This window comes from Pteronotus mesoamericanus, unplaced genomic scaffold (assembly GCF_021234165.1).
Source record: "Pteronotus mesoamericanus isolate MK-2021 breed Mesoamerican mustached bat unplaced genomic scaffold, CSHL_Meso_final contig_121, whole genome shotgun sequence".
Taxonomy (NCBI): domain Eukaryota; kingdom Metazoa; phylum Chordata; class Mammalia; order Chiroptera; family Mormoopidae; genus Pteronotus; species Pteronotus mesoamericanus.
In genome coordinates this window covers 1,375,376-1,402,720 of record NW_026555046.1, presented here as the reverse complement: position 1 = coordinate 1,402,720, position 27,345 = coordinate 1,375,376, and the positions used below count along the sequence as shown (strand labels likewise).

The 27,345-nt window shown below is 43.2% G+C and overlaps 1 protein-coding gene across 2 annotated transcripts in view; it reads right to left on the bottom strand.

Moving 5' to 3' along the window:
• Nucleotides 1–27,345, bottom strand: part of NCK2 (NCK adaptor protein 2) — a 143,231-nt gene that overhangs the window by 89,585 nt on the left and 26,301 nt on the right. The window lies entirely within an intron of this gene.

Genomic DNA, 27,345 nt, shown 5'->3' with positions numbered 1-27,345 from the left:
TGGGCCACAGACTAGGTAAGCACTTCTCCTGCATTATCATCAGCAGTCCTAACAACAGGATGAGCTCCATTATCCCCATTCACAGCAGAGGGGTTGGGGACTGTGCACAGGTGGGATGACTGCATAGGTACAGTGAGAAATTGGAGGCCTGTGACTTGGGAGCCCTTGGCCTTGATCCTGTGCATGCTGCCTCTCCTGCTAGAGGCCAACGAGATGCAGACTGCACAGTAGAGCTGGCTGAACAGCTGCACTAACCCTTCCCAAGGAACACGTACTTAAGGGGAAACTGGCAATGGGAAACTGGAAAAGTCAAACACTGGTGAAAAGCGATGCTTAACCATGTCATGTGAATGCAGACACTGTTTCTGAATGATATGGATTTTCTAAAGACCTGAAGCTAAACTTACTAAAGAAAATGCTTCAAGTAGTTCTTACACACTCTCCAAAGTGTAGTTCCCCTCTCTCCCTATTTAAAAAAAAATGTTGTCACTATTTTCAATTTTCCCACCAGACATCCTTAACCTGCCTCCCGTATCCAAGAGAAGACAGCTGGCAAGATGGCAGAGGGGCAGTCCAGGTAAGGGTCATCAAAATGACTTTTTCCAACAGACGTATTTTACCCATGTTCAGACTTGCAATGGAGGGACCATGTGCCTTCCACCCCCATGCCTGAACACTCAGTGACCTTTGGGCCTCTGCAGTCTCATTTATTTATATGTAAGCACAGTAATTAATTAGCTTTTAAATAGACTTTGATATAATAATGCTAGCTTGCTTTACTTACTTTAAAATAATACGAAGCGTTCAAAGAACTGCTCTGTTCAGGTTTGGTGTGGCATATAATAGTATGGACTAATGAAACAGGAGGAAATGAACACAGACCCAAATGCACCTGGGAATTTAGCATACGCTGAAGGGAGCTAGTTCAAGTCACTGGGGAAATGATAAGACTTCTTAGTAAATGGCGATGGTATATGTTGGTAACTATCTGAAGAAAGATGGAGCCATGCTTCGCATCCTAGAACAGGATAAATTCCAAGTGCATCTAAGAAATAACATGGAAAAATAAAAGTATAAAAGGATATATAAAAGCACAGAAGGTTATAAAGAAGAAATCCTTTATAACCTTGAAAGACTTTTTAAAAATCTATGACTAAAAATCCAGACACCACAAGACAGATGAATTCAATTATATAAATGTAAAAACTTTTTTATATGGTAAAATATACCTCAGGTAAACTACAAATACAAATGAAAAGTTAGGAAAAATATCTATAATTCATAACACAAAGGGCTACTCTCTTCCTGATACAGTGAGAACTCCTTAAAATTGATTAGAAGACCAGCAACTCAAGAAAACAATGGGCAAAGGAAAAGGGGAAAAAAAATACCTGGTTCTCAAACATACAAAAAGGTGGTGGACTTTACTCAGAACAAAATAAATGTAAACTAAAATCACACTAAGTTATCACCTCTCACCCATTAGATTGTCAGAGATCAGAAAGTGTGATAATACCAAAATATCAATGTCAACTTCCGTATTTGGTCCTTGTGGTAATTTAAGATGTTAACATCTGAGGAAGCTAGATGAAGGGTGTAGAGGACTCCTTTGTGTTATTTTTGCAACATTTTGAAAGCCAAAATTTATTTCAAAAGTAAAAGTTAAAAAAATTAACAAAAAAATTTTAGGTGTGATAAAACAGCAGATCCTGGAGGTGGTAAGACAGCAGGTTCTCTCTCACACACTGAAAAGTTGCACAGCTCTATTATGGAGAGCAATTCAGTAGGACATCAGAATGAAAAGAGCCTAAGTGTCCATCAAGGTATAAAGAGTTGAATACCTCTCTATATTGAAGTGCTACTCACTTGTAAGAAAGGAGAAATATAAGTCCTAATAGAAAATTTTTCAAAAATATATAGTTAATTCAGAAAAATAAGGTAAGAACACTTCAGATCGAATATAATTTGATCTTGAAGAAATTTAATTTCCACTTGCCTGCCTGGTTAAGCTTCCTCCAAGTACATACCTGCAGTTTATTGTCATTGAGATGCACGACCCATGTGAATTTAATTATCAGTAACCTTGGTGGGTTTACCATAGGTTTTTCTAAATAATCCATAAAAATGTTTCTAATCCAAGCTACAGATATAATTGGGAAACCTCACTATTCATATCTGACAATATAAAGACAAAAGCACTTCATCCTTCATGTCATCTCTCTAATCAACCCCCAAACCCTACAGTTACTTTTTATTAAGGTGATATAATTTTCATACCATAAAAAACCTACCAATTAAAGTATACAATTCAGTTTACTTATTTTTTAAAAGTAATAAAGAGAGCTCTTCATATTATAAGAAAAAGGGAAAAAATACAAAGAAAACAAAATGACTCGAGTGACCTAGTACTTGGATATTTCCAGAACACTCTGGATATGCACACAAGGAAACCATGAGCCTTGCCTCTGGTGAAGCCATCCGGGCACCTCAGACGGGAGAAAGGCTTCCCTTAATGGTTAATTCAGCTGCCTTTAAAAAACAAACAAACAAACAAACAAACAAAAAAGCTAGTATGCATTACTCCTTAAAATAAAAAAAAAAAACTTCAGCAAAATAATTATGAAAAAAAACAAATCTTGAAACAAGCTAAACTTAAGTCATAATACTAAATCCTACAGTTTACTTATGTTCAAAAACACACCTTCTGGAGGTAAAGATAATTTAATATTGGCTCTGAAGTAGATTGATCACAACTGTAAATTAATGAAAATGTAGTTGTAATTTTGTTCTCATAGGAAATGAAGTGAATCAGAGTAATATGGCTCATCATCCTACAGTCTGATCTTATTTAGGATGATTCAGCTGCCTAAAAATCTGCAGTTAGTATCAGTAGCTTAAGAAACTTATCAAACCACAAATTCATGAGTCCATGCCAAACTGCCAAGATTTTCAGGACCAAATTTACAAAATGGTTTTCTTTTCTAGAAGTATCCTGTTCTTACAGGATGGCAGAAGGTGATGGGATTCCACATTTAAGGAACTTGTTTTCACTGACTGTCATTAGGAAAGACCTGCTTGAGCACTTCTGAGCCTAACTTGGACAGAATCAGGAGTCCCATTTTGGTTAGGAGTTGCTGCAAATCCAGCGACTCCCCTCTTCCATTACTGCATGCTTCGCCCACAGGCCTGACAGGAACCCCAACAGAGGGCCCAAGCTGCTCCCCATCAATCCTTAAGTCCGTGCGACACTGTCCTAAGCAGCATTTCCCTCAGGTGTGCACAGCAGTATTTAAGAACTGCCACTTGCCCAATCAGGCCAGTGCTGTTTCCGCCCTAGAAAGACACGCAAACAATTTTTGCCCCTGCTCTGCACAACATGGCAACTGCTGTGCTGACAATCCTTAGAACCGTGACTTCAACAAACTGTGTTTTATTTCTGTGCAGAATAAAAAATGACAAAGGCTTCAGCACCCTGTCAATATTTAAGGGGCTCTGCCCAAAACCAGTAAAAGGTTGAAACGGGTATTTTCAAAGGTTCTGACTTTGGTGAGGGGAAAAGGCATATAAATCAATGTCAACTTTTTTCTTGGGGAGCAGGGGAAGATGCTGAAAGAAAAGGATTGGCGATATAAGATGTGAATCAAAGGCCTAGAATGGATAATAAATTTTTATGTCTTAGAGCCGTAAAGTTAAAATGAAAAGGGGGCTTTAATGATTAAATCTATTTCTGAAAGACCACACGTGTAGCCATCATAACACACTTGCACCCCAACTAATGGCACCAAACCAACCACATGTAAGTACTGAAGTTCACAAATAAAATGTTTAATGAAATTTATCCTATCAAACCAATTCCTAAGAGGACTGGCAAACCTGTGAACTGTCATAATTAAGGTCTGTAACTATTCTAATTATATATAGCTCTTTTCCATGGAATCGAATTTGTATTGAATTCACTTGTGTCAAGGAGAAATGCTGATCCTTTTTTCCAATCATTTAATTTGCTTGATGGAAGTGTGGGGAAACAAGGAGGAAAAAAAAGAAAGAAAAGAGCAGTGATGTTAGGAACTTCATCACTAAGCTTCTAGGTCCCCTTCATTACCAAGTGCAAAAGGAAAACGACGATCTGAAGTCACATCACAGGACCAGACACTGTCTACCCTGAATGTGTGCTTTCTGTGCCCTGTGCTCACATTCCCAAGCCATCTCTCTACAAATGGTCAAGAGCACATTGCTGATACCCCAACAGGTGGCCCCCACATTAAAAAAAAAGCGTGCCCTCCCTTTCACCCATACCACATTAAAACCACAATGAAATTTAATATTTACTCCTCTTTTTAGTTGAAACTGAGTATCTCCTAAGATACTAAAGGGAGACAATGGAGAGTACAGAAATGAGAAAAAGTTACACCCTCCCCAGAGTTACCCTGGATGTCTTTAATGACTAGAGAGCAGTAAAGCTGCCACCTCCCCACCAATCACCTACACTCAGATGTCCCTTTGAATGGAATTCTTTATAAATGGATAGGATAGTATGCCAAGACCAACCATGAAGCCATGGTGCCTCCAATACATCAAGTCAACTTCAATGACTTTAAGCTATTCTGCTGATGTTCCACGTGCATGCACCTAACAAGCAATCCTGTTTTCCTGAGACCTGTAATAATATAAAATTTGCTTCCCCCCAAGTACTTGTTTGCACATGTGATTTCTACTAGAGTAGAGCATTCATGTACGGAATTCTTTTTCTCTTTAAATAAACCTGGTAAAGCATACATCACTGATATGTTCATCTCATTTTGTATGATTTATGTTTTCCAAAAGTCCTAGATGTAAATATCTAGTTTTACTGAAAGAAAGAGAGAGAGAGAGAGAGGGAGAGGGAGAGGGAGAGGGAGAGGCAGAGGCAGAGGCAGAGGCAGAGGCAGAGGCAGAGGGAAGAATGGAAGGAAGGAAGGACGAGGGAGGGATGAAGTTGGAGATGACCCAACTTTTCAAATGCCTGGCTGACACTGAGCAGGGTTTCTCACAAGTGACATACAGTACTGACATTTGAGATCTGGTAATTCATTGTGGGGCTGTCCCATGCATTATAGAAATGTTAGCGTCAACACCCAATGTCTGGTGATCAAAAATATCTCCAGACATTGCCAAATGTCCCCTGGGGGATGAATTCTCCCCGATGAGGACCACAGAACTAGAATACATGCAAATTAAATAAACCAAGTTTTTGGGTTTTTGTTTTTTTTCCTTTCTTCAGCAGTAAAAACAACACAGGAATATAAATGTATATTCTAACTATTTTGGAATATTATTAAAATGTTTAGGTGGCAGTTGCTATAATTACCCCTTCCAAAATAACTTAATAAAATAAGCACATTCAGTTTAACTCAATGTCATGACTAATTGAGTTACAATATCCCATATAATTAGGAGAAAACCTTTAAACTCTAGTTTGGGTAAAGTAGGCTACTGCTTATTTTTATAAAATAAGAAATGTTAGAAATAAGTATAATTATGGATATATGTATTTGTTTGCATTAAAAAGCAGTAAGTAAAAAAGAGGAAGAAGGAAATCCTTTTAAAAACAGTGACTGAAAGGGGGCGGGGCACAGGAAAAGAGGGTAAAAGGTAAAAATACCAAAGAAGATTTCTCTAAGGACATTTCTGGAACCATGAAAATGGTTTCCACAATTATAAACCAATATTAACTTTTTTAAGTCTTAAAAAATCAAAAGCAGGATGGAAAAACGTTAACCAAATTATGAGATGAGTTGGTGGCATAAATACAGAGAGGAATCATGAAGAAGGACTTTGAAACACAGCAATTTGACTGTACTTCCCTAGTGGGATAAACCCCAAGGACAAAAATCTTCAGCTATTTTTAGCAGTGAAATTGTTGATAATAATATTGCTAGAATTACTCTAAATGTTTATATATGTTTTGTATAAAGAAAACAGATTGGTCAAGCAAATAAGTAATTATACTCATGTTTCTAGAGACAAAAATTTTCAGCATGAGAAGAGATACAAATATAAAATCAAAGTAACTCTCTCGTGAATTAGAAATATCAGTGTGAATTTACAACAGATTATGTTTAAAACAAAACAAAACAAAATGATCTCTGTCTACTAAAAAGGACCAGGCACAATGACCAACCCAGGAGCAATGAGCATTCCTAACTCCCAAAACAAGGTCCCCAGTTCCACTTCCTATTGAAGGGACCTCAGAGTGGGCACTGACCAAAGGAGCCTTAAGTCCTGCTGCTTTTGGCCTTTCGTGACCAAGAGACCACAGGTGTGCACAGAAGGTGGCGGGAACGGCATGAAGCTGGCACTGGCTGCAGTGGCCGACGTGAGCAGCAACAAGGAATGTCAACTGCATGAAACTCCTTCAGCACTATCTTAAATCATCAGCTCGTAAGTTCTACACACACACACACACACACACACACACACACACACACACACACAGACACACACATAGACACACACACAGACACACACACACACACACACACACACACACACACACACACAACACTCACCCGCCCCCCCAACCCCCCCACCCCCACCCCCACCCCCCCCCACCACCACCCCGGTGGCTAATGGATGTTAAGAAACCAGAATTATTTATTCTGGAAACTGCCCAATAAAGGCCGAAATGTTTCTGTGTAAATGTACCTCAGTATAACAGCTGAGCTCTCTCCTATGTGGCTAGTGAATGTAAAAGGAAGGAGAGGACTCAAATGTTACCCTTTTGCAACCCTGATGCATTATAGAAGCAGCATGATCGTCAAGGCTGCTGGCCCTAGTGTCCTCCTCCTGATGGCAGCACACGTAGCACCAGGAGAAGTCCTGCCAGAAAATCAAACTGGAATCGCCTCCAGGTCCAACCAAAATTTACAGGACACACAAGAATAGAAGAGCATGTTAAATGGAGTCTAGTTAGCAAACTGCAGCTGTAGGAGACCCAAGAGACAAGAAACCTATTATCCAACAAATCTCAATTTTAAAAATAAATAATAAAAAATTAAAATAATAAAATAAATAAATAAGAGTGGAGAAATAAATAGATCATCCAACTGCAATGTAGGGAACTTATTTGGATCTTGGTTTTACAACCCAATTTTAAATAAGATATTTGAAATAAGTGGGGAAATTTACAAATTGACATTTGATAATATTAGTTACTGAAATATTTAATATTTACAGATGAAAGGAACTGATAATCTGGGATTTGCCACTGGAGACTGTGGGCATTTAGATGAAATGAGACTGGGCTGTAATTGGTAACTACTGAAGTGAGCAATGGGTACCCATGAGGACTTACCCCATGCTTCTCTCTACCTTAAAAAACTATGCTGGAATTATGCTGTTATCTAAGAAATCACATCTTACCATGGGAGAGTCAACAGCATTAAAAAAAAAAAAAGTGATAGCTTGAAGGGCCTTTAGAAACCACCAAGCTCCAAACCTCCCTCTGCATAGGAAGATGAGCAAAGCACCCCAGGGCACAGAGCTAGTCAGCAGTGAGGCTAGGACCGGTTTCCAGAATCTCTCTCCAATTATCAAGGGAACAATGGGGTAGAGCTGGAGGACTGCGGAAAGCCTCACAGTAACTCTACAAACCTCACATACTGCTAAGCTTGCTCTTCATAATGAAATGCCTCTTCCTATGCTTCTGAATACAGTTCCAAAGAAAACTGAAGATTTTTGGTAGTTTGAACCACCTCCCACACACACACAAGAATAACCGGTTCATTTGATAAAAGCTTGAGAATGTATTCAGGTGTTAAAGTAAAACCCTCAGTGTCCTGTCAAGACAAACACGAACAGCAGCTGTGTCATTTTTACACAGACCCAACTACATGCACCCCTCCCAACTGACAGGCTGCAATGCAAATTGCAGCACTGATAGGTCTAAATTGCAGAATTATAAAAATGGATCAAGCACTTACAGAGGTCACTGTGATCACTTCTATTATAAAGTGAGTCCATTAGAAAGGCTCCTTACCCTAGAGAAGTCTACCACCTAAAACCAATTAATACAAGGGTACTATGTAAGCATGCGATAAACTAGGCTGATATACATAAGGAATGAGACCATCTTGAGGACAGTAGCAAAGATAAAACTGCTGGATACACTGGCTGGTAAGGACTGTGAGAAGGAGAGCATGAAGTCACTAAATTGTTATCAAAAAGTACCCATGCCCTGTACACCCTCCTGATTCTCTGTCAGCCCCAAAGAACAGCCGTCCTGAAATTCAGAGCTACTCACGCCAGTTCATAATTCTGCAGTGAGGAGAAAGAAAGGTAGGTACTAGAGGCTAAATGGGAGAAGAGACGAAAAAGGACAAATTTCTTATCAGTGTGGCTTTAATTTACATCACTTCTCCAGGCTTCTCCAGATGAAATCAACATTCTCTTAAAAGTTACCAGAATTTAAACCCCGAAGAGAAGAATTAGAGATTTTCTGCTCTAAACCCTTCATTTAACAAATGAGACAATGCAGGTATACAGAATGGTGGAGTCCCAGGTCAATTTCGGGGGGGGGGGGGGGGGGCGGGGGGGGGCCTCACACAATTATGCTACTCAAGCATACTTTCCTGAATTTTCCAGAGCTGGAGGAGACAGACCCAAGCAGTGTGGTCCAATTTTTGTCAATAGCTAATAACAACAGAGCAATTCTGGTGCTTTCTAACTGTGATGGTGTGAAAGGGAGGATGGTTGGGTTCTGGCTGATTGTGTATGAACCAGTATGGCCAGAAGGTCTCCTCGCAGGCCACATGGGGCATGGGTTGCTGACCAGCCAGACCCAACTCAAAGGTAAAAAAAACAAGACTGAATGCTCCACCCTGTCTTGCCTGTGCACCCCATCTGTGACAAGAGGCCCACCTAGAGAGTAAGTAGCCTTAAAGAAAGAGGTTGAGTCCACTGAAGACAAGCTCTGTCCTTAGTTATCATTCTCCCCCTAGGGACGCTGAGAGCAAAGGCCAAAGGCTGGGGCTTCAGCAGCCCACCAGGTGCTGAGTGCCTTTGCCTGAATGTGAGGACAGGCTGGGGGGCAGTGAGATACCCATTAGGTGGTAAGACATCAGGCAGCACCGCCTGGTACACTTCTCACAGGGCTAGGAAACAGAGGCTCTAGCCGTGGCTCCTCTGCAGTGGGTGGAGTGGCAAGAAGAGGAGGTGGCTGAACTTCCAGGCTGCCTGCCAGGGATCCACTTACCAAGCACACCACCTTGCACAGCACCCAGGCAGAAAACCTGACCGTGTTAGGTGTCTGGATACCTGCCAGCCACAGTACTGAGAAGCTAGAGCTCAGAATGGGTTACCACTTTGTCAGCAGTGCAAGATCTCCTAAAAATAGGTGGTAAGAAATTAAGCAAGTCATAGGAGGTGAAGAGATGAGAGAGCCTGTAATTACAATCCGATCAGCAACTTATAATGACAGGAGCACTGCTTCTTAATGGTTCACTTTTATGTCTATGCTGGTTTATTTACGGCTCTGATTTAGAAATAGTTTGCCATATTTTTAGTTCACAAATCAACTTTTAATTCTACACATTCTACAAGTAGGAAACATTTCACATAGCAGAAGCAATAAAAATTGAGATGCTTTGAAGAGAAGCCAGTCTGCTCCTTTGCATCAGTGTACAACTACATGACTATATGTACTGCCCTGTGGGGCTCTGATTCACATGCTTCTCCAAGCAGTGAGTGAAGCCAAGCCAACTTGTGGAAATTTAGTTACCTGCTACTCACATGCAATCTGCTGTTTGTTATTTGGTGGCTAGGGCAGTGACTCTCCATGTGTGCCCTGACCAGCAGCACCAGTAGTGTCTAGGAACATCTTAGAAATGCAAATTATAAAGGCCCACACTAGAACTCTGAGGTTAAAACTTGGGGTGGTGGGAGGAGGTAGCAGTCTGTTAAAAAGCCCTCAGGGTTAACTTGGAGAAAGCTCAAATTTGAAAACCAGGAATCACAGGGCTGACAAGTGAGCATGAGCAGCAAATGCTTTACAATGTGTTTCTGAAACAGCATTTTATCACCCATACGAGACTGTTAACCAAGCAAGAGAATCACTTTCATCAGAAAAACTCAGATAAACATTTTTTCAATTGCATATAATTCTCTTGCCTCAAAATAAACAGGTTAACTTTTTCTCAATGGACAAAACATTATTAAACAACTAGTTTCAGAGTTGGTCTGGTCACCATCATCCCATGGGAGCCGAGGGTCCTTGTCAATGGGTGAAGGAAGGTGGGTGGACAAGCTCTGGCCCTGGACCAGCTTTAGCTTCAGGGATGGGGGAGGGGCAGATCTGTAGATCACTCTCAGCATGTATCTTCAATAGGAAGATATCTATGTCCATTTAGGATTCTGAAAAGATGAATGCAATAAGAATACATCTTTAAAGAACTCAAAGCAGTCAACAGGAGACCCACTGCCCTGACTACAGTCTTCCTCTGTCAAAAACACAGTTAATACACACTGTTTTTGTTTTAAAGCAGAGGACTGAGTAACAATGGATTATAAAGGATTTACATTCTTTAAGAATGAACAAAGAAAATAGAAGGAAACGAGAAAAAAAAAGGTATGCATTCTTTGGATAAAGAACATAGAAATAAATCAAACAAAAAGTAGGAAACCGTAGGAGAAGGCACCTTGGGAAGGTAAGTTCTGCATCCTTGGCCAAAAAGCCTTACATAAGCTATGCAGCACTATAATACATAACACAACAATATATGCATATGGATGAATATTCAAAATATGTATTATTTATATTATTTTCCAAGTAGTAGTAATTTCAGGATATCTCCTCTGTTAATGAGGAAAGTTAATTTAGATAGAGTACAATGACAAGTATATAAACCAGAGGAAAAAAGAAACCTACACAAACTTCTAAGACTGAAAGGTCATAATCCAAATGGAGTTGACAGAAATGGTGGCACACAGAACTGCCCTCTCCTTTTCATGAACTCCACTGAACAGGATTTCATGGGCATAGCAGTTTCTGGGGCACACAATTCCTTTAAACCAAAGACAGCAATAGTACCTGTTTTCTAACCTTTATCTCCAATTCACATAACTGTTAAGAGACTCTACTCAAAATCAGTCTCCTTCCTCTCAAACACCCACTTCCAACCACCAAAATTCAAATAAAAGTGAAAAGAAAGTCAACACTAAGAACATTTTTTTAATTTTATTTTGCGATTACAGTTTACATTCACTATCATTTTGTATTAGTTTCAGGTGTGCAGCATAGTGATTAAACAATCATATACTTTACAAAGTGATCCCCCTGATATGTCCAGTATCCACTTGGCACCATACACAGTTATCACAATACTATTAACTCTACAGTGCAGACAAAATAGGTTTATGGTTGTTCCTATAGAAATTAAATAACAATACAAGAGTAAACTCTGTGTTTCCCCTAGGCACAACTGTAAACCTACTTTTGCCCATCCCTGCATTGCCCCCTATGATGTAGTTTACATCCCATCACTATTTTTTTTAAATATTTATTTATTTTTAGAGAGAGGGGAAGGGAGGGAGAAAAAAAGGGAGAGAAACATTGAGAGAACACTACTCAGTTGTCTCTCGCATGCCCCCAACTGGGGATCTGGCCCGCAACCCAGGCATGTGCCCTGACCAGGAATCAAACCAGCAAACTTCCAGTTTGCAGGGACGATGCCCAAAGCATTAAGCCACACCAGTAAGGGCCTGTGACTATTTTCTAAGTATCAGTTTGAACTTAATTCCTTCACCTTTTTCACCCAGCCCTGTAACCCCACACCTCTCTGGCAACAGTCTGTTCTCTATGTCTATGTATCTATTTCTATTTTGTTTGTTTGTTTATTTTGTTCCTTAGATTCTACATATAAGTGAAGTCACTGACTAATTTCACTGAGCATAATACCCTGTAGGTCAGTCCATGCTGTTGCAAATAGTAAGATTTCAATCTTTTTTTATGGCTGAGTAATATTCCATTGTATATCTATTTACCACCACTTTCTAACCACTCATCTACTGATGGGCACTTCGCTGCTTCTAATCTTGGTGATTTTAAATAACACTGAAATGAACATAGGGGTGCATATATTTTTTTGAATTAGTGCTTTGGAATTCTTCAGCTAGATACCCAGGAGTGAACTGCGAGGTCATAAGGCTGTTCCATTTTTAATTATTTGAGGTATTTCCATATTGTTTTCCACAGTGTATGAGCTTGTCTGCATTCCCACCAACAGTGCTCTAGGGTTCCCTTTTCTCCACATCCTCATCAGCACTTGTTGTTTGTTGATTTATTGATGACAGCCATTCTGATAGGGGTAAGGTGATACTGTGGTTTTAATTTGCATCTCTCTAATTATTAGTGATGATGAACATCATTTCATATAGCCACTTGTACATCCTCTTTGGAGAAGTGTCTATGCAGGTCCTCTGCTCATTTTTAAATTGGATTTTTATTTCTGGTGTTGAGTTGTATGAGAACATTTTATACAGCCAACACCCTCACTTTTGCCTCCAGATACAAGCAGATCCAATCTAGAAAGAATTTCATCCCAAATTGGATTTGCCCCATCAGGGAGTAAAGGAACACAGGAGTCCCAGGTCCACTCCGTCCTCCAAAAGCCAGCAACCTTGAGTCAGGGATGTGTGTGTGGTTCTCATCCCAGAGGAGTCAAGCTCCCCTAGAAATACGAGCTCCTCTCACAGCACAGGTACAGGTCTTAGTCTCCCCATTCCGCCCACTCCTTGCTGTCCAGGGAAGAGAGCAGGTCCCTGTGTCCTGCATGAAGGGGCTCATGGGAGGGGCTGAGGGGAGGAGGCAGTCTACCTCCGACACCCTGCAAGGGGCATCTCCGCTGCAGTAATGGGCCAGTGAGGCTCACTGCATTAGTCTACTCTGGCTGCCAGAAGAAAATACTGCAGAACGAAGTGTTAAAGAACAGAAATTTGCCCTGGCCGGGTGGCTCAGTTAGCTGAAGTGTCATCCTGTACACCAAAATGTCGTGGATTCAATCCCTGGTCAAGGCACACATGGAAGGCAACCAATCGATGTTTCTCTTTCATATCAATGTTCCTTTCCTTTCCTTTCCTTTCCTTTCCCTTTCCTTTTCCCTTTCCTTTCTTTTCTCCTTTCCTTTCCTTTTTCCTTTCCTTTCCTCTCCTCTCCTTTCCTCTCCTTTCCCTCCCTCCCTTCCTTCCTCCCTTCTTTCCCCTCCTCCCTCTTTCTTCCTTTCCTTTCTCTCTTTTGTTTCTTTTCTCTCTCCCTCCCTCCCTCCCTCCCTCCCTCTCTCTCTCTCTCTCTCAAAATCAGTAAATATATCCCCAGTGAGGATTAAAAAAAAAAGAACAGAAATCTATTTTCTTATAGTTTTGGTAGCTGGACATCCCAGATAAAGGGATCAGTGATCTGATTCCTGCTGAGGGCTCTGCTCCGGGCTTGCAGACCTTCTCACTGTACCCTCCCACAGCAGAAAGAGAACAAGTTCTCTAGTGCTCTTGTCATAAGGACACTTATCCAGTTGGATCAGGGCCCACCCTTATGCCCTTATTTAACTTTCCTTACTTAATTAGAGGCCTCATCCCCAAATACAGCCACAGTGGGGTTACAGCTTCGACAATGAACATTGAGGAAGACACATTTCAACCCACAACACTCCCAGCAGGGGAGTTAGCCTGAGGCAACAGGAGCAACTCCTTCAGAGCTGAGGCCCGAGCCTCACACCTTCTGCTGCACTGGGCTAACCTTCCCAGGTCAGAGCACAGCACTGCTGGTCTCCTTCACAGGTGGGAAGGGAACACTCAGAAGAGAACGAGACTGAGCCCAGGGGAGAGGTGGGAGATGGATGTAAGGGTAGGATGCAAACCAAAGGGGACAGAGGCCAGGACTGGAAGAGAGAAGAAAACAAGACAGTAGTTGAGATGGGATGTAGATGGGTCAAGCCAGGCTACACCCCACCCAAAGCAGACAGCACTGCCCAAACCTGGCAAAACTAGGTCCTTTACGAATGGGTTAAGTTAATGTTCACAGCCCTGAGCTTAAGGAACCCCCTAGCATCTTGTGCCTAGAGAGAAATACACACAAGACCCTAGTGAAGGTCGAGGCCAACCCCAAGCCTGGAGGCAAAGTCTTCAAACCCAGAGACCCTTCTGGACAGGCCTGAGCCAGTCCTCCTGTCCTATACCCAACCTGCCTACTTACTGTTCCAAAGCCAGATGAAATAGGTGTTTAGAGCTGGAACTGGCACAAGCCAAGTGCTTAGTTAGTTAGTGATGTCTGCTGTTATCACACAGACTCTGAATAAGTATTATTTCTTTGGTATCAGAACCACTTGATACATATCTCTTTCTTCCCTATATTGGGTGCTAAGACTGTAATTTACCATTCCATTCATAACACTAATCATGGCGCCCTAGGCCTAGACAGAAGAAATGATCTGTAAAAGGCTGAATGAATGGATTAGCTGATAGAGAAATATACAACAAAAGGGACATGAGAATAAGGCAAATAATGTGGAAAATAAATGAAAATATTGACAGATGGGCAAACAGTGAGCATATACCCATATATATGAAAAGTAAAAAAAAAAAGACTAAAGATAGTAGACACAGAGTAACGATGGTAGGGCTTAAATCATTTGTCTCTCCCTGGACCAGATGTATTTCACTGCTACCAGCCATAACCTTTTATTTTTTTCATCACTCCAGATAAAAACAAACAAATAAATAGACATATCACTTACTGTGAATTAAGCATCCTACACCTAAGCTCTGCTAACCCCAGGAGTGACATTTTGCTTATGATCAAGTTCCCCCAGGCTTTTGTATACAAAGCAAAAAGGCAAACACTGCTGCACAAGGGCAGGGTGACCCCAGCCTCACCAGGGGAAGGCCTCAGTGCTGGGCAGGAGGGCTGCACCCCACACTCACTGAGGCAGCAGGCCTCAGTGCTGGGCAGGGGGCTGCACCCCACACTCACTGAGGCAGCAGGCCTCAGTGCTGGGCAGGAGGGCTGCACCCCACACTCACTGAGGCAGCAGGCCTCAGTGCTGGGCAGGAGGGCTGCACCCCACACTCACTGAGGCAGCAGGCCTCAGTGCTGGGCAGGGGGCTGCACCCCACACTCACTGAGGCAGCAGGCCTCAGTGCTGGGCAGGGGGCTGCACCCCACACTCACTGAGGCAGCAGGCCTCAGTGCTGGGCAGGAGGGCTGCTTCAGATGATGGGATACACTTGAATGACACTGGAGCTCATCAAATGAGATGAGACAGCTTCCTCTCTACCATGCTGCTTTAAATTTAACCTCTCCCCTTAGGTTCATGGCAGGAAAACTGGTCTGTGGGTCTATTCAGGTTATAAGAAGAACTAAACCAGGCAGCATTAAAGTATGGTTTTCTACTGGTTATTTTTTTACTGAGTGACTTCTGACTCTGTTTTATCTTTTGAATAAAAGAGATTTTTTTCCTCATATGCTCCTCTACATGACAACATCAGGACTATTTTTTCCTAGGGATACAGTGATCTCAGGAGAAGGAACCTTCCAACTAGGTTTTTGGTGGGGAGAGGGAGGCCGTTTAATTCCTTCCACACTTGGAGACAAACACCATATCCACCTTGGGCTCCAAGTGACACTACGGAGAACCAAGTGCCAACTCCCGAAAGCATTTTGAATTGTGAGGCTGCCCAACTGCACTCACAATTTGCCAACTTCACCCATGTATCTATGCAATCAGTATTTTTTTAGGATGAAATACTTGTGTTTATCATAAGAACATTGAATGGAAAAGAGATGCACCAGTGACCCAGGATCACTGCCCTGCAGACTCCTGAGGCCCCAGAACAGGTTGGCAGGCATCCCCTCCAGGGGCCAAATTTTTCTTTCCCTTTGTTCACAATTTTGATGGTACTATAATTTCCCCTGGATTAACTGAAAATCTTTTATGGAAAGCATTTATAATAGCGACCCAAAATGTGCCTCATGTAAATGTTAGTAATTGTTATTATAGGAATGATAAGAATACATTTATGCTCACCTAGTTTGTAAAAACCTGAAAACCTCCTTACACTGCATACCCCTCAACGCTTCATCACTGGGACATGGGAAGGCAAGAGTGACATGTCATTGCTTTGTGCAGTCCCAGCACAGTTTCTGGGACACGGTAGAAAGACCAATGTTTCTTGAGTTTAATATGCCCCTTCATTTCAATAAAACCAGTACCAGCACTGACTGGCCTGAAAAGGCTGTTTTAAAAAGCTTGCTATGTAAGCAAATTAATCCCTCCTCTCTCCTGCACCTCAAGCTCAATCAGCAGGTGGAAATATTTCTCACTGCATCTGCCAAAGGGCTGGGAACAGGGATGGCAAATCTCTATTTAAAATAACACAGTAAACACTTCCCTGAATAAAGATGGATTACATCACTATCAAATACCATGCAATGAATTTCAGCACATGCTATAGACAGGAACTGCAGCTGAGCCAAAGGGCGTCTTCTATCTAGGTAATTACAAAGTGACCCTAACATGCAGTGATGCTCTAACTTCTTCATGGAAAGAGATTTCATTTTGTCTGGCAAATTCCAAATGTATTCAAATTTCTGACAGCCACAAGGTTATAATATAAAAGGAAAAGAGAAATGATTCCTACTTTCTGGAAAGAAAAATGCTTGTTAAGGAGTCACCTCCGCATGAAACCACATCATCAGCTTAGGAAATGGGCTACCTTGATGCTTCACCCTACAAAAACAGTTGGGGTTTTCACTTTTAATCTTTTACTAGAGAAAAATGTAATCAGAACATATTTATGTAGGACGATTACTTGTGATATTTATTGTGTTTCTTTGTGTCAACACGTTTTATAATCTTTAAATGAGCAAGGTGGAAAAAAATACACCACTATTTTCTCCTTACGGTTGCCTCCATAGTAATTCCACCCACCGTGGAACTACTACATATTAACACATGCCATTTGGATGTACAAAGTTTACAACCAGCAAATAAGGCCAGCTCAGTTAACTGCATCACACTGTTTTTACCCTATATAAAAAGCATGTTATATGTGAGCTACATGGCAGAATCCCAGAACATGGGCCCCATGTAATCACTCACTCTGCCTAAATTGTATCATAAGCAACTCAAAACAACCCATAGAACACTTAACATCTAGGTAGCATCTAAGCAGAAGCAAATACATACAGAGAGCCAACCATGTCCCCATCCTTCCCATTTCCTAGGCTAGAGTATAAAAGTCTGTTTAAAACTTTGTTCTTCTCCCCCAAGTCCACCTATCCATTCCTTCATTATAGCATATTCTTCTTTCAAAATATCGAGGTGAATCACCCTGTTCCCTCCATTCCTGGTGTGAACCTCATTTACAAAAAACTTAACAGCAGCTGATCCCATATATCCTCAAGGATAAGAATAGCAACCATCGCTTGTGTGCTCAGTGCATGCCAAATGCTGTTCTGAGTGCTTTATGCATGCACTATTGCATTTCATCCTGTCACTGACCCATTTTCCTGATGCAGAAAGCAAGGTGTGAGCAGTGATAAGTGGTGGAGGGTGAGGAGAGCCCTGGGGGGCAGTCTGGGTCTACCACCCTCACTTTGAAGCCACCCAAGCTGTAAGTCCCACCAAGACTACCAAGTCAAGGCCTGGAGGTATCCCCATGGACTCGCCTCCCAAACGCTCCCCCTGATCTCCCATTTCCTCACCCTCAGTTCTCCCAAATGCCCAGGCTTGGCTTAGGCCACTGCTCACAAGACTCCAGCACTGACCTGACCCACCTACCCTCTACCTTGTCTGACCAGTTTCTCTACCAACAACCAGAGTCATACAGAAAATAGTGGTCCTAATTCTGGCAGCTGAGTGTCCTTAGCGAGATACAGACACTGAGAAGAGAGAAATGGCACCGGCATAATGTGTATTGCCAGGCCACAAAGATCACATGGAGAAATATACACCAGTAACACTATGTGCTCAGAGGAAACCCACAGACATGGGGTAGGGGGTGCAGAGGGCTCCTCCCTAACCCTGTCTGGGAGACCCCTCTGTGGAGCCAATCTCACTGCTGTCCAGGACTACCTTCGATGGCCTGTGTCTCTTCCATTCTGTCCTCCAAGGGAGGAGCTTTCCCCACATACCTTCAAGGTGACTGCTCAGCCCACCACCCTGCTCCCTGGGCATTCCTCCCCGTCAGGTCTGGTCCCACAGGCACCTGTGAGGCAGCAGTGGCAGCAGTGATGGGGACAGGTCAGCCTGCGACACAGGGGTGGGGGAGACCAGGATCTCTGAAGCAAATACACATTGTCAATTTAATTACTCCTTTGTAAGAATGCTCAGAAAGGCCATCTCACATTGGTGAGCACAGGCTGGCTTTGAAGAACAGGGGACTAAATCCAACAAGCCAATTTCTCCCTGAGTCGCTGCCATGAGAACTGAAGGAGGGAATGCACATCAAGTGTAGTAAGGTCAGCATCACCATCATCGTTACCATCTGTGGTTGCAGGGTCCCAACGATGTAAGAGACAAACCCCATTATACTTTATGGGCTCAGGCTCAAGAAACTGAAGGGGTCAACAGGAGCAATAGTTTTCCCCGGATGCCTGCTGGTGGGCATGTGCAGAAGCCAAGGTGGTGATCCCAGGCAAATCTGGCAAGCAGGGCACACTCCTGGTGCTGCGGCAGCCACATGGCCAGACCTGAGTGTCAGGCCAGCCCCAAGAGCAGAGGAAGAGTCTGTGCTGGAAGCTGGCAACTGTGTCAGGAGCATCTATACAGACTCAGGTGTTTCTCTACATCCCCAAAGCACCTGATGGGGAGGAGATGAGATGCTACAGGCAGTGGAACCTAGGGGTGAATCAAGGCATGCCCAGAGTTGGGGGCAGCACCACTGACTGGAAAAGCAGCAACTGTCCAACCTGGTGATTATAGGCCAGTCAGCCCTCCTGTATTGGGCCTAGATTACTGTTGCAATTTTTAAAAAAACCCAAAACCTCACTAATTAAAAATGAAAAAAAAAACAACAACAAACCCCCAAAACTAAATGATTTCCATGGTCCCCTTTAGCTTATAAATATGCCTTGTAGCACCTGTGATCAGCAGGGAAGTGCTGACATCACCTACAGATGTGAACTAAAAAAGCTGTTTTCCTGATAGCAGTCTTACATTTTTAACCTAATCAATGAGCACAGTACTAGTTCATATCTAAAAGTGCTTTTTTAATAAAAGATTTTATTTTTAGAGAGGGGAAGGGAGGTAGAAAGAGAGGGAGAGAAACATCGATATAAGAGAGAAACACTAATCAGTGCCTCTTGTACATGCCCCACCCAGGAGCCAAACAGGCAACCCAGGCACATGCCCCGACTGGGACTCAAACTGGCAAACTTTCACTTTGTGGGACAATGTCCAACCAACTGAGCCACACCAATCAGGGTTAAAAGTGCTTTTTCAAAAACTCTTAACAAGCCCATCTTCAGCTCTTCTCATGCATACATGCTAGAAATTCCTGACAGACAAGAAAGTACACAGAGTTCTGTTATTTCTTGACGACCAACTGTAACTGATATGGTAGAATATGTAGGCTGCAAGTTACATTCTTGATCAACCTCTTTAACAAGCCAAGGATCAGTTCAAGGGACACATCATTCAAGGCTAAGAGTAGAGAAATACATGGCAGACCATGTGGACTTCCAGCCAAGACGGAGGCGTAGGTAGATATGCTTTGCCTCCTTGCACAACCAAAATAAGGACAACAAATATAAACACAGAAAACAACCATAACTGCCAGAAAATTCAACTGTATGGAAGTCCAACGACAAAGGAGTTACAGAAGAAACATTCATCCAGACTGGTAGGAGGGGTGGAAACAGGCAGACGGGGCAGAGAGGATGTGTGGCAAGGCAGCGACTAGAGGACCAAGCGGGTGAGGCAGTGGTGGGTGGACTGGGTGGTCCCATATGTGAAGGTGGATAAACCGGGAGGAACAGCTGGGGTGCGAGACAGACCGTGCAATCCAGGGTTTCAGTGTGGGAAAAGCCTCAAAACTGCTGGCTGTAAACATCTGTTAGGGCTGTGGTAGCAGGAGAGACACCTAGCCTCATGGGATACTTCGTTGGAGATCCACGGGGTCCCAGAACATGCACAAGCCCACCCACCCAGGAATCAGCACCAGTAGGGCCCCATTTGCTTGTGAGTAGCAGGGGAAATGACTGAAAGCCAGCCAAGAGCCAAGCAAGAGGCATTGTTCCCTCTCGGACCCCTCCCCCACATATCGCACCACAATGCAGCAATATGGGTTGCCCCGCCCTGGCAAATACCTAAGGCTCTGCCCCTTACAACGTAACAGGAATGCTGAGACAAAGAAATATGGCCCAAATGAAAGAACAGATCAAAGCACCAGAAATAATGCAACTAAGCAATGAAGAGATAGCCAACCTATCAGATGCACAGTTCAAAACATTGGTAATCAAGATGCTCACAGAAATGGTTGAGCATGGTCACAAAATGGAGGAAAAATGAAGGCTATCAAAAGTGAAATAAAGCAAAATATACAGCCAACCAACAGCAAAGGGAAGAAAACAGGGATTCAAATCAACAATTTGGAGCAGAAGGAAGAAATAAACATTCAACCAGAACAGAATGAAGAAACAAAAATTCAAAAACCTGAGGAGAGGCTTAGGAACCTCTGGGACAACTTTAAACGTTTCAATATCTGGATCATAGGGGTCCCAGATGGCGAAGAAGAGGAACAAGAAATTGAAAACTTATTTGAAAAAATAATGAAGGAGAACTCCCCCAATCTGGCAAAGGAAACAGACTTTCAGGAAGTGAAGGAAGCTCAGAGAGTCCCAAAGAAGTTGGACCCAAGGAAGCACACACCACGGCACATCATGATTACATTACCCAAGATTAAAGATAAGGAGAGAGTCTTAAAAGCAGCAAGAGAAAAGAAGAGGGTTACCTACAAATGAGTTCTAATAAGACTATTGGCTGATATTTCAAAAGAAACCTTGCTGGCAAGAAGTACTCAACATAATGAATAGCAAGGACCTTACATCCAAGATTGCTGTCTCCAGCAAAGCTATCATTCAGAATGGAAGGGCAGATAAAGTGCTTCCCAGATGAGGTCAAGTTAAAGGAGTTCATCATCTAGTCCTTATTATATGAAATGTTAAAGGGACTTATATAAAAGAAGATCAAAACTATGAACAGTAAAATGACAACAAACTCACAACTATCAACAACTTAACCTAAAAACAAAAACAAACTAAGCAAACAATTAGAACAGGAACAGAATCACAGAAATGGAGATCCTATGGAGGGTTATCAGCAGGGAGAGGGAGGAGGGAGAATAGGGGAGAAAGTACAGGAATAAGAAGCATAAATGGTAGGTACAAAATAGACAGGGGGAGGTTAAGAATAGTATAGGAAATGGAGAAGCCAAAGAACTTATATGTACAACCCATGGACATGAACTAGGGATGGGGAATGCTGGTGGGAGGGGGAGGGGGAGGGGAATAAAGGGGAGAGAAAAATGGGACAACTGTAATAACATTATCAATAAAATATACTTAAAAAAAAAAAAAAGAGTCCTGGCTGGTGTGCCTCAGTGGACTGAGTGCCGGCCTGTGAACCAAAGGGTCGCTGGTTCAATTCCCAGTCAGGGCACATGCCTGGATCGCATGCCAGGCCCCCAGTAGGGGCGTGTGAGAGGCAGCCACACACAGATGTTTCTCTCCCTCTCTTTCTCCCTTCCTTCCCCTCTGTCTAAAAAATAAATAATTTATTTATTAAAAAAATTTTATTTAAATTTATTTAATAAATAAAAAGCCAAGATGGCCACTGAGGACGTTTAGATTAATACTCTTTTTTCACCTCCCAACTCCACCTATCACAACAAGAAGACAGACAGCGAGCCCCTGATCCAGTGACTGATGGCCATGGAAGCTGGCTATGGAAAACCCTCAACAGGAGGCTAGCCCAGTGGCTTCCCTCTGCCCTCAGCTGCTCCTACCCCAGCCCCAAGCACATGGTTAGGAGGGCAGGTCTATTCTACAGAACACCTCCCTCCTCCCTGCAAGGAGAGAATGGCTCAAAGTAAATATCTGACCAAACTGGCCAAAGAAGATCCTCCCCAAGGGGTCGAACACAGAACAGTGCCACAGCTGGATGCACATACTCCCTGCTGTTAGTGGAGGCCACTTCCTACCACAGATGCTAGGAAAGGGACAACCAATCTGCCAAGTCCAGAGAGAGGCCTAGCTGAGAGGCAGGGGAACTTTTCCAGGTCCCCTCTACACCCCCTCAGCCCTGGACCCAGACCCGCAGGCCTGCCTACATCCCGTCATTAGACACCTCTCCTTGGCACAACTTCCCCCCAGCTTCAGGGAGCTCAAGAGAGTTGCTGCTACCTGCCACCCTGGCAGCTCTCCAAGCACAACTGGAGAAGATGAAGAAAGGTACAGGTACAAAGAAGGAAGCTGGGGAGACACATCAAGTCGATGTCTAGAAGAAAGCTTCCTGTTACTAGAAGGGAAACAAAGGCTGAATGGATCAGTGAGGCAAATTTGCTGTTGCTTGACTTTTGTCAGCCATCAATCACCCTAATGCCAATCTTCTCTTCAACAACAAGCTAGGAAGTAGAGCTCAGCACTTTCAAAAAGCAGATGGTGGTTTCCTGCCTGGCAGTAGCGAGCAGTCCCAAGTCTTTACACAGCAGCACCTGGATGTGAAATGCACTTATGGGAGTGCACTCACTATCTATAGTCTAGCTGCTACGGAATTAATTTCAATTCATTTCCATTAGCCAAAGCTGGTCATGTTAAACTTTGTTTGTTTTGTATTTCCCATATGTAGTAGGTGAATACAGTCTGCGCGATTGGCATATTACCTACCTATGGTCCATTCCTATTGATACACGCATGAAGGACTAATAGCAGCTATTTGCCCAACACATGCCAGGTGGCACTGAGTGATTCCACTCCACCCACACTCCTGAGAGTCTCTGTGCCAGATGTGGCCTGCAGGTGTCAGAATGACTGCTGTCTCTTCTGTATCACCAGGGCTAGAAACCAGAAGGCTATGCTTCCGGGCCCTTCCCAGATGGACTTCTGGTTGGGTTCTGCCAAAGAGAGGACCTAGCGCAACATTAAAAAGTAGGAGGAAGGTCAAAACCTTGCCCTCCCTTGCAATGGCTCACAGCCATGCAGATGCTGCTGCAGCAAGTGGCTGCCAACTCCAGTGGCCACTGACCTGGGCACGACCATCAGCTCAGGTTTCCTGCTGTGGGGTGCAGCAGGGTGGGGAGCATCTGCTTCTCCAGACTCAGGACAGCAGCAGCTTTCTTAGTTTCTGGCTCCTCCAGCTCTTCTCACACTTTTGCCATCCCCTGTACTAGATCCTGGCCATCTGAAATACCTAAGAGGTTCCTGGTTTCTTGAGAGAGGCCCTGGAAAGGGGGGCAGGAGCAACCCACAGGCTGGAGTAAAGCAGAGGTCATCTGAAAAAACGAGGTTAGCAGTAGTGACGCCCAGTTGAGTCAAAACATAAATACACCAGAGAGCTGTTCTGTTCCTCACCACCTGTCCCTGTGGTCTGATTGCTATAAGTCCCTGGAGCCTGAGCAGAGCTGACATCACCCTGCTGGGTCAACTGAGCTAGAACCAGCTGGGCCAAGTGAAGAAGAAACACACCTCAGCCGCTGAACAACCAGATCTAGAAGAAAATTCACAAGTTCTTCTTCCTGGTCATGTTCAAAATGTCATAAAGGTCCTTGCTGTACTAGGTGACAGCCCAGGATACTCACAGTGCAGTCCCCTGTGGGCAGGGAGGCAAGCAGATGGAAAGGCACAGGAAGAAGCCCCTGACCACAGCAGAGTGACCCTGCTCCAGCCAGACAGATGGCCCTCCTGTCATATGCTCAGTGACAGAGGGTCCTGATACCCTCCTTCAAACTTTTTTTGGGTGCTCCCAGATGATGTTGAAATTTCAAGATATTTGGAATGCTTATAGGAAAAAGGGTCAAAAGGTAGAAAACTAGTGTCTTACAGAAAATCCAGGCTGTGTATCTGCCATAACTAGAACAAAAGTTGGGGGTCTCCCACCCCCACCCAGGACACAAAAAGGAAGTGAGAGCTGCCAGTGGCATCAGACAGCAGAGCACAACTCCAGGATCCCCTGGGGAGGGCTCAAGAGCTGCACGTGGCCTCCACACCCACTTCTCCCTCAGGGAGACCTGCAGTAAGGGACAGGCTTAATGCTATGCCAAAATAGCCCAAACTAAAATATGATGGAGCCATTTGCTTCAAATTAGTCCCTCAGCAACTGATGGCCACCATGCTGTTTCATTTTATTTGGTTTTTGTAACCACAAAACCTAAGGGAACTTTTTTATTTTTTATTGAATTTTTTGGAGTGATACTGGTTAATAAAATTATATAGGTTTCAGGTGTATATTCTATAATACATCATCTGTATATTGTATTGAGTGTTTACCACCCCAAGTCAAGTCTCCTTCCATCACCACGTATCCCCCCATAGCCTCTTCAATCACTACCGATTCCAAACTTCTCATTTATAGACGAGATTATGAACATGATTAGTGTACAAAAAAAAATTTCACATTAATAAAATCCAAGTGAATTATGTAGATCGTGAACTCACACATCTGGAGGTATGTGCGCTTAGTTATGCAAATGAGGCACTGGGGTCAAAAGGGGAAAAAAAACAACTAATTTTCAAAAGGGTATAATTAGGTGATTATTTTTCTCTTGAAAGGCAGTGTGAGGCAGACAGCATCTCTGCCTATAGCAGGAGCTATTTAAGGTAAGCCATAAACTCATAAGGTTTAAATCCCAAGGGAGATGAGAAAGAACATATAAAGGCGCTACAGTGACAACTGAGAAAAATAAGCACGTTAGAGGAAAAACGAGTTTAAGCAAACCAACGCAAAGTTAAGTTTAAAAATTACATTCTGGTTAAAAATAACATCAAGAGACAATACCTAGCTAGAATATGCTTTACACTAACCCAGCAGACTGCACAGGGAAGGGGACATGAAGGGAGGTAAAGAGGAAGGAGCAGGCCCTGAGCTCCTGCTGAAGCTGGTGTTGTGCCCACAACAGCTCAGGATGCTGTCCTCTATACTTCAAAATTTTCCATTATGAAAAATTAAAAATCCATATAAAAACCAGCAAATTCCATGAAATAAGAACTCCTGTGCAACACACAGTGCAAATTACTTAGCACAGGACTGAATGTAAATGCCACCCCTCCATAAATGTCACTTATTATTTTTTACAAAATAAAGTTAAGCCAAAGTCAGATTACAAGATGTTCAGAAGACGTGGCATGACCTGACTTCTAAATGGATCAATCTGGTAACAATTTTAGATAGCCTTTTTTTCAATTATATATAACACATACAACTTCTTAAGCCATATTTCATTAGATAAACATATAACTCAAAAGAAAAACAGCCTCAGAGATAATATACCATATATTATTGAACCAGTGTTCCACAGATTCCCCACACAAGTTGCTAAATAAACGTGAGCTTAAACAGGATCTCCTTGTGGACACAGATTTTTGTGATGCCTAGGGAGGCCCCAGAGAACTTGAGACCTGTCCTCTACCTCCCTCAAAGCAAGAACACCTCAGCAGTCAGGTCTGTCATCAGGTTACCGCCCTTGGCCACAGAGACCAGTCCAGCCCTGGACCCCTGCCCTAAGAGACAATGGAATCAGGCTCTGGGACCAGACAGACCACTCCAGGAACTCACACACCAAGGCACAAAATGGACCCTATGCTCTTCACGGGTGGGCCACCCAAGTCTGGCCAATATATCAATTTTGGTTTTGTTCAAAAAGAAAACACTTAGACTCAGTCAGACCATCCTCACACAGGGCAGAGTGAGGGCCTGTTGTCGGGGACAGAGGTCCTGAGCTACTGTGTGGAAGACTCAGGTAACCTAAAGCACATTCACTAAGACATCTCTAGAGTTAGGATTTCTAGATGTACATTTCAATTGGTGTCTCTGATGTTTTTCTTATGACCTAAATAGAGGCTCTCCCCCACCCCAACCCACTAAATCAGATAAACAAATGATTACTCAACTACCTAAAGGAGTACATAACAGCAAAAAATAGAAGCCTACACTATTGCCCGTCCTCCAGGAAGCCACTGGGCTGGCCTTTGCCATGGCAAGATCACCAGGGCCTAAAACAGCGTTTTGCAGAGTAGGCTCTCAAATACTTGTTAAATGGGTAGCTGAAGCTTCAAAGATTTCAAGGAAAATACGCTGCACATGAAGAAGCTACAGGATTTAAGTAATGAACTACAAGGTGCCAAAGGCATCCTGCTATGGTCTGAATGTTTGTGTCCCCAAAATTCATGTCAAAATCCTAACCCCCAAAGGGATGGTATTAGGAGGGGAGGCCTATGGAGTTGATTAGGTCATGAGGGAGGAACCCTCATAATGGGATTAGTGCTCTCAAGAAAGTGACCCCACATAGCTCCCTAGCCCCCTTTCCATCACATGAGGACACAACTGGAATTTTGATCCTCATCTAACCAGGACGGCACCCTGACATCAGTCTTCCATACTCTAGAACTGTGAACAACACATTTCTGTTGTTTATAATCCCCCAGTCTATGGTATTTGGGTGCTACAGGACTTGGGAAGGAGAGGGCAGATTTTAAGTGTGAAGTGGTACCACAGGGGTCTTTCTACTGAACTTGAAGTTACTTTCTCAGCAGGCTACATATATGCTGTAGATGGTCACAGCAGAGCACAGGAAACAAGGGAACACTGCGAGGAAGACGTGGCATGAACAAGCCAGGATGGAAGCTGGCATGTCACTGGACGGTGAGAAAGGTCTGCTAGAGCTGGCAGCCGGAAACCCAGTGTTCAAGGTCAGGAGAAACGTGCACTGCTGAACCAGGAGACTGAGGTCCAGGGAGATGCCCGGGGGTGATGCCGGCTCCCAGATGACACTAAGGGGCTCTTGCTGTGAAAATGGGAGAGGAAAAAGGTACCAATTTCAGAAAAAAAAGAGTTCAGGAAACAAAACTCTAGTAGGAAGTTAGAATGCCTCTGAGCTCCCAGAATCAGTGGCAACAGTTTGCTGTTTTCCTTTTGTACCCTCTAAAGTAATGACCCAGCGCTAGGCCCACAGTGACACTCAAGCCCCGGCTCAGTGTAACTAAGACTCCAATGCTGGGAGTAGAGGTGCAGGGCACGGGGAGGCATCTAGGTCCAGAGATGCAGCTATCTACAGGATGGGACAGAAAGTGACAGGAGCTCAATTGAGAACCACGACAATGCCCCT